This window comes from Anabrus simplex, chromosome 8 (genome assembly GCF_040414725.1).
Source record: "Anabrus simplex isolate iqAnaSimp1 chromosome 8, ASM4041472v1, whole genome shotgun sequence".
Taxonomy (NCBI): Eukaryota; Metazoa; Arthropoda; class Insecta; order Orthoptera; family Tettigoniidae; genus Anabrus; species Anabrus simplex.
In genome coordinates, this window is record NC_090272.1 from 210176548 (window position 1) to 210184883 (window position 8336).

Here is an 8336-nt window from a genome sequence, read left to right on the forward strand (position 1 = left end):
CCCCCCGAGCTCCCTTATCTTACGCTCGTATAAATATTTGGATGTGTAAGTCATTGAACTCCTGAAATCAGGAACTAGCATCACCACCGAACCGGGAGACACAGCTGAAACTTCTCGAGCTCGTACCACCTCCAGTGTCAAATAACTGGAAATAGCCTATTTTGTTGGTGATATGCCCGCCAGGCAGCCACGAGACACGGCCCCCACTCAAGTGCGGGGGCGGCCGGGGGCATCTATTCTGTTGTGGCAAGCTAATAAGTGCGTAGCACACGGGAAACCGTTTATCCGCGGTTACTGCTCCATTGGGCCAACACGACAACTGCTTGGGGAGCAGCTGACCTCCCCATGTCACAACAGCGACCCCTAATGGAACAACGACGGCCTTTTATACAGTACTCAGCTCTCCTCAGGTACTCGTGTACGCGGCTAAACCAATATCAATGAGTCTATTCTAAATATTTATCTGAAATGCAATGGTGGGTGTTACATAAAAATATTTAAAAGAACAAGCGAACCAGATCCATCACGTTCTTCAAATCAAAGGTTCAAAATATATACAAGAAGATATTTAAATATAAATTTAATGTATTTATGCTAATTACAACAGTATTCATTTTGGAAGGTTGTAAAATTATAAATAATGTCTGGCTCCTTGGCTGAATGGTCAGCGTTGAGACCTTCGCTTGAGAGGGTCCCGGGTTCGATTCCCGGCCGGGTCGGGGATTTTAACCTTCATTGGTTAATTCCAGTGGTTCTGGGACTGGGTGTTTGTGCTGTCCCCAACATCCCTGCAACTCACACACCACACATAACACTATCCTCCACCACAATAACACGCAGTTACCTACAAATGGCAGATGCCGCCCACCCTCACCGGAGGGTCTGCCTTACAAGGGCTGCACCCGGCTAGAAATAGCCACACGAAAAGAATCCTTCAACGTAATGTAATTAAATGTTTTCATCTTTTTCTCCTTTCTTGCCTTTTCTCCCAATTTCTTGCCGTTGACTCTTCGAATCAATTTGACCCATTTACGGCACGATGCCCTTCTTGACGCCATCCTCACGTGGAGGAATGTATTCACTATGACAGTGCTTGCTTGTCTGATTTTCGATGTTTTTTTATTTGTCACCTGTCGCCAGTTATCAGCGGAACAGGCAAACCTTCACAGGATTAATAATAATAATAATAATAATAATAATAATAATAATAATAATAATAATAATAATAATAATAATAATAATAATAATAGTTTATGGTTTTCGCAGACGCCGAGATTCCCAAATTTTGTCCCGCAGGAGTTGCTATACGTGCCGATAGATCTACCGACACGAGGCTGACGCATTCGAGCACCTCCAAATACCAGCGGACTAAGCCAGGATCGAACATGTGAGCTTGTGCTCAGAAAGCCAGCATCTTAACCTTCTGATGCACTCAGCCCGGCGGGGTATTATTATGAGGTTTATTTTCACAACGTTATGCTCAAATAAGCAGCTCGATTGAATTTATTTAGCAGGTGAATTTCCTTTCTTCTCTTCCCTGAATCTTTTTTTTTTTTTGCTAGGGGCTTTACGTCGCGCCGACACAGATAGGTCTTATGGCGACGATGGGATAGGAAAGGCCTAGGAGTTGGAAGGAAGCGGCCGTGGCCTTAATTAAGGTACAGCCCCAGCATTTGCCTTGTGTGAAAATGGGAAACTACGGAAAACCATTTTCAGGGCTGCCGATAGTGGGATTCGAACCTACTATCTCCCGGATGCAAGCTCACAGCCGCGCGCCTCTACGCGCACGGTCAACTCGCCCGGTCTTCCCTGAATCTCTTCATCCTATCCCTGTGTTTTTTCTTTCGTCTTTCGTCCATGCTGTGGTGGTTCTCATCTTAGGTTTTTCAGAAAAATGATGTTCTAAAGCCAGCCCCGTACCTGTTATGCTGATTAATTGAAGGTCTTTTTCAGTTTCGATTATCCAATTGAGGGCATTGGTGCAAAAACCAGATAAGTCCACTTTTGGTCATAAACGAGGTGAACATGCATAATATATTATAAGATGATGTGCGTGTTTTGGTACCTGCACCAGACTTGTATGGACTTTTCTGAAGGAAATACGTCTAGTTGCAAACAAAGCTGTAGTTGTGTTTCGGGCAAGAATCTGGTAAGTCCAGGACTTGTGTTGTTTTGCTCACATTTTTACAACTGTTTGTTTACCTGATTGAATGTGTGTTCATTTTTTCTAAACTGTTTGTTCTTACGCACCTAATACACTGGAGTACCACATTGAACGTATCTTGTGAGGTTAGTGATTGTTTTTTTAAATAATGAAACTTTGGTCAGCATGAATATTTATTTTGTTGTCCACATACTATGCACCCAATCACTATTACCCCGCTTGAATCTTACGCATATAAAACATACATTTTAGATCATTGGTGGAAAAAATGGATATGTCAAATTACAAATATAATATATTTCTTTTAAGAAATACATAGTTCCTTTCCTAGTATAGTGAGCAAGTCTTATAGAAATCAATCTGTGCAGCTGGTTTTCAAAAATTCCCAAAAGTTCGCGAGTAACACGCTTTTTTAAAAAAAATTCTCAAGAAATGTTATTTTGGACTTGCCTTGTTTCTGCACCAATGCCCACAATTATTTTAATGAGGAGGCATACTTAAATATATTTTTAGTAAGTCTTACACTGTTTATTTTTTGAATACGGCTATAACATTTTAGTCGTCTTTTTTTTAATAGTGTCGGTTATTTTCTCATGTCTGTTAGGTCATCAGCCCAGAGGCTGGTTGGATCCTCAAATAGCACCACCAAAGGTTATGCGGTTATAAGGAAACCGCAAAAACCAATGGCAGCATCAAAATGAGGCGTACTAGGCAAGACGAGGAGTGAGGTAGTTTGCCATTGCTTTCCTCACTGGGTCAGAAAGTACTATTGCAGCACGACTCAGCCTATGAGCAGCACCTTTCATAACACTCAGATGCACTAGTCATGCTCCGAGTATCATTACTCAGCACTACCCATACCCCAGCAACTTCCATATCGTCACAGCCCTGGATGTTGACTGGGACTTCGGTGGAAGCTCCACTTTACTCTGGCCTGTGCCAAGAGATGGATGCAAAAGTACTGTATCCATCAAGAAATGACAGCAGGCAGAAAAAAATGTGGAACGCTTCACGATTTTGCGTGTCATCCTTGCGCAGGGGCCATGCTAATCTTCTCTGTATCGTTCCAATTTTAGTATATATACCGCCGAAGCGAGTACAATGCTGGTATAACTCAGGAGACATCCTTTCCATCCGCAATTCTTCCTTGTATACTAGGCCAAAGATTTTCCCTAAGGATTTTCCTTTCTTGTTTATTCTTATTCTTATTCTTATTCTTATTCTTATTCTTATTATTATTATTAGCCAGCCCCATGATCAATCAATCAATCAATCACTACTGATCTGCATTTAGATCTGATCTGATGTACGGGTAGCGTGCCTGCCTCTTAGCCCGAGGTCCCGGATTCGATTTCCAGCCTGTTCAGTGATTTTTACCTGCATCTGAGAACTAGTTTCAAGTCCACTGAACCTACTCATTAACAAAGGAGGAGCTATTTGACGGTGAGATGACGACCTCGGTCTACAAAGCTAAGAATAACACCCGAGAGGATTCGTCGTACTGCCAAACGTCACATCGTAATCTGTTGCCCTTCGGGCTGAGCAGTAGTTAGGCCAATCGTCCCTCGGGGGCGATACTGCCAGAGAATTCAATTCTTAAGTATGTTCTTGTTACATGTTTAACGTCGCACTAACACATCGATGATCTTCGGCGACGAAAGTAGGCAAAGGGATATGATTGGAAAGTAGCAGCAGTGGCCTAAATTAAGGCAAATCCCCGTTATTGGTCTGGTGTGAAAATGGAAAACCACGGAAAAACGGGTTGCCGACGTTGGGATTCGAACCTACCATCTCCCGAATTCAAGGCCACAGCTACGCGACCCTAACCACACAGCCAACTTCCTCGGATTATTATTATTATTATTATTATTATTATTATTATTATTATTATTATTCGACCCAGGGGTAATACTCAAATGCATGAGAATACATTATGTTGGTAGAGAAAAAGTCAATTAGTCGTTGCGCCTGCGGAAACCGCTATGTGATAATATGGTTGGAGAAATACTGACCCGCAGCACATGTTAACATTACGAGCGAGAATTTTTTCAGCAGTCCTCGCACCACATTGAACCTTAGGCGGTACCGAGCTCGATAGCTGCAGTCGCTTAAGTGCGGCCAGTATCCAGTGTTCGGGAGATAGTGGGTTCTAGCCCCACTGTCGGCAGCCCTGAAGATGGTTTTGCGTGGTATCCATTTTCACACCAGGCAAATGTTCGGGCTGTAGCCTACCTTAAATAAGACCACAGTCGATTCTTTCCCACTCCCAGCCCTTTCCTATCCCATCGTCGCCATAAGACCTATCTGTATCGGTGCAACGTAAAACTAATTGTAAAAATAACATAAACAGATATGCTGTCTTATTTTCAGCTTGTATTTTTAATGATTGTTGTATATATTTAATTTGTATATAGTCATAAAGATATATAAACAGTAAAAATGCCTCATATAGTAACGAAAGGGAATGTAATGTCCACCTGCCTACCAGCTCACTGTTGACAGGTGTATGTGACAACTAGTTCTTCCGATCACTTATTTAATCCTTCTCATGTCTGTCTTCCCGTCCGACCACCCTTAGTTAACTCTTGATCTTCTCCGATGTCGACTGTTCAACTTTTATGAATTCCAAGTCGCCTTTCATAATTCTGTCTGCTGTCGAATATCGTCTCAAACATTTCTCTCACAGAGAATATTATGTTATGAGGCGCTGTTAACATCCTTCGTTTCTCCCCTAAAAAGTCAAAAACAATTGTATCCCTGTTCCAGCTGCACGTTGCTATAGATCTCATCACAAAACATCAATACATTTAACATATCTTGGTATCATTGCACACTTTCCTGAGACTTGTTTCCTTCTTTCCTTTCTAGATTGCTTATTTACTTTTTATTCTTTATCTGCTTTACATCGCACCGACACAGATAGGTCTTATGGCGACAATGGTATAGGAATGGGAAGGGAGCGACCGTGGCCTTAATGAAGGTACAGTCCCAGCATTTACCTGGTGTGAAAATAGGAAACCTGGGAAAACCATCTCCAGGGCTGTCGACAGTGGGGTTCGAACCCACTATCTCCCGAATTCCAGCTCACAGCTGCGCGCCGCTAACCGAACGGCCAACTCGCTCGGGCACATATTGCTTACTTTTGTGAAGAAGATTATCGAAGTGAGATAAAAAGAATAATGAAGGAACGATTGCTTAATGAACAAGGCAAGAGGAAGCCAAGAAAGGAGTAAGAAGAAGAAGAAGTCACTTTACATTGGATGACCTAAATCACAGTCAGACGAAAACTAAATGCTAAGACCTAAAAATATCGAAAGCCCATAAAGTTGATCAACAATATATTGACTATTGTTTGTTGTTGATGTGATTCGTCCTTTCTGTTGCCACTCATCTTCGATAGGTGGGATTACGGCTGCGTACCGAGTAGAACAGCCCACCCGAATATTGGTCGGAAATAGCTGGGGAATTAGATAACTTTCTTGTTTAACATGTCATTCCTCTGGTTCGTCATGATATTCCAGTTATTCGATCCCTGCTCTGAGGAACTAATAGGAATGAGAAGTGTGCACACTTAATGGAAAACGGCAGAGCATTATCCATCGCTGTATGCGGCTGGGTCATTCTAGCTCTCGAAGTTGGTACTATTGTAGTGCCAGCCTATTGTTTGTGAAAAGTAACAATGTGTGCCGATTTTTTATTTGATCGAGAATTTTATATGATAGTACTGCTTTTAATCACGATATTGTTGTCTGACAATATTACGTCTAGAAACTGACGTTATTTTACTGAGCAGGGCCAGAATTTTGGTGAACTGAAAATATTTTTAAAATGGCCTAAAATGACTGCAAAAATCTAGTAAAACGATCCGAAAACTTAAAAAATGACAATATTTAAATGAAATATAATCAATTTACTTATCGAGTTGGTAGAACCTATTTTATGTTATAGACATGATAATAAGCTTTTGGTTTTTTCCCATGTCAAGAAAATAACGTGAAATTGTTTATGTTTCGCGGAGAACTTCGCTCTGCGTCTTCGGAAGAAAATCTCGACTGTTCACGAGGAAGATTTCTCCAATTGGAGGTGTCTCTCCTGGAATGTGGGCATGTTGAAGAGGTAAGTGGTGAACAAAGTTCCTTTAGTCCCAGCTTGACAAAGTGTTGTGAAGATTCTCAAGTCTCCATATTCATGCTCACTTAAAGTTGCGATAATATCCAATACCACACGTGTAAATGCTTCACAATCCTAAAATCATGTAAGAAAATTACTCAGAAAGTACAAAATAGTCTGATAAATCTCATAAAATGACCAAACAACGAAGTATAATTTTAGAAAAAGACCTAAAAGTACAAAATGTTAAGAAATAACCTAAAAATGAGCATTTCTACAATATGGGAACTATGATCAGGATTTCTGTACAAGTTAGCAGTGTCTGTTGTGAAACAATGACCTATGTCGAGTTCAGTTTAATAGGGGTCTGTATCTGTTACAGCATCACGGGTAAGTGGATGGGTGGGTTTTAATGGGACTTGGTATTTCACGTTTAAATATGGTTGAGTAGGAACTCACTATTTAAGTCGTCCAAAGCGTTTCGCCAGAAAGCGGTGCTTCAGAAGGGCCTAAATCATAAAACACGAAAATTGCTCGTGGCAAATTTTTCTTCCATACTTTTTCCGATACTGTGATCATTAAGTGAAACATCAGTGGCAGTCATGTGGAAGTTTAAGTCCAAGAATCTGTGACTAGCTCTATAGATTGTAATAAGAGAATTGCTAAGGAGATGGTTTCGGCAAAGATTTAAAGGCTTAGTACGGCCACTATAGGTCATTTCATGTTAAGGAAACAGTATTGCTCTTATGACAACAGGGTTGCCATATCGAACGGCTCTGCCCAACACCATCACGGGAAAATGGTGGCACATAAGTTTGTGAAATTCATTATTAAAGTTCAAGACAAGAAGTGGAAGAAACTAAGCTACAAATTGTTTTTATGAATTGAAGGGGGCGGGAATTTACAGGGGCTATTTTTGGTTTGTGCAGAATCAGAGGTAAACTGCGACACATGAAGAACCTCAGCATTGAATTGTAAGGCAATTTGCTGGAGAAAATAGACAAATAATTGTTATGGGCTTGAGGGGTGAGGGATGCATTTAATTGCATTTAATACATTTCTCCGGGCACTAACGGCGGGAAAAACTGACGCAACAAATAAATACTGTAGATGACTCGACAAAAGTTCACAGTATTGATATTAAAGAAATAAATCACACACGTAGGCTTATCGCATAACTCTCCCTCATCACAAGACAATTACGCACTGATTTAAAGCATAAAAACACACACGCAACAAATAAGTATTGTGGATGACTTCACTACAGAAGTGAGCTGCCGGCGATTCACAGAGTGAGGGACTACACGGAGCTTGTACCAGAACAACACAGAAGAAGGAAAATGAAGGGAGGCAACGAAGCGATGGCTGTTCCTGGCATTGTTCCTCCTCCGTAAAAATGCATTTATGAAAAAGAAAATGTTATGTAGTTACTTTAATAACTCACAGGTAAAAAGACTCATCCTTTTTATCTATCTTTCATCGCACATTGCAAAGTACACGAGGAATTATGGGTGTCTCAGAGGGTGTGTGTTCACTCGTCGTAGGTCCATACGAGCAATACTGTTTTCTTAACGTGGAATGAGACATAGTATATTTTGAATATTAACCCGACATTTGGCTCCATTTTGTACCAGAACGAAGAGATCAAATCAAGATCAGCAACAATGGAAAAACTGTGAAATTGCGAAGAACGACAAAGAGCAATGAAGTGAGTACGTCAAGACAGGCCGCTGAGAGTGAGATCCTTGCCAAATTATGGTATGTGTCTCAGAATCAGGGGAACAAAATGAGGGGCGGAAAGAAATGTCACCATGCATATGCTAAGTGATTTTGCCATCAACGTTGGGTACTACAGCTAGTATAAAATATTATTACAAGACTATATCATGCAAATACCTGCGAGTAAACAGGGATAATAAGGATCCGTATGTCAATACAAAATTATTTGCACAATTGGTATAACATCTAGTGACCTTCTGTATCACATACCGATGGCTTAGTCCACAAACATTGTATGTCCAAAAATCAAAACTCAAATTGAAAGTTTATGAAGTTGCAGTTA

At 40.8% G+C, this 8336-nt stretch overlaps 1 non-coding gene across 1 annotated transcript; it reads right to left on the reverse strand.

The window, feature by feature from the left end:
* Nucleotides 1-3157: 3157 nt before the first annotated feature.
* On the reverse strand, nucleotides 3158-3264 carry LOC137501927 (U6 spliceosomal RNA). Its single transcript, XR_011018687.1, has one exon. It is a non-coding gene; the product is annotated as a U6 spliceosomal RNA (small nuclear RNA).
* Between the last annotated feature and the right edge of the window lie 5072 nt (nucleotides 3265-8336).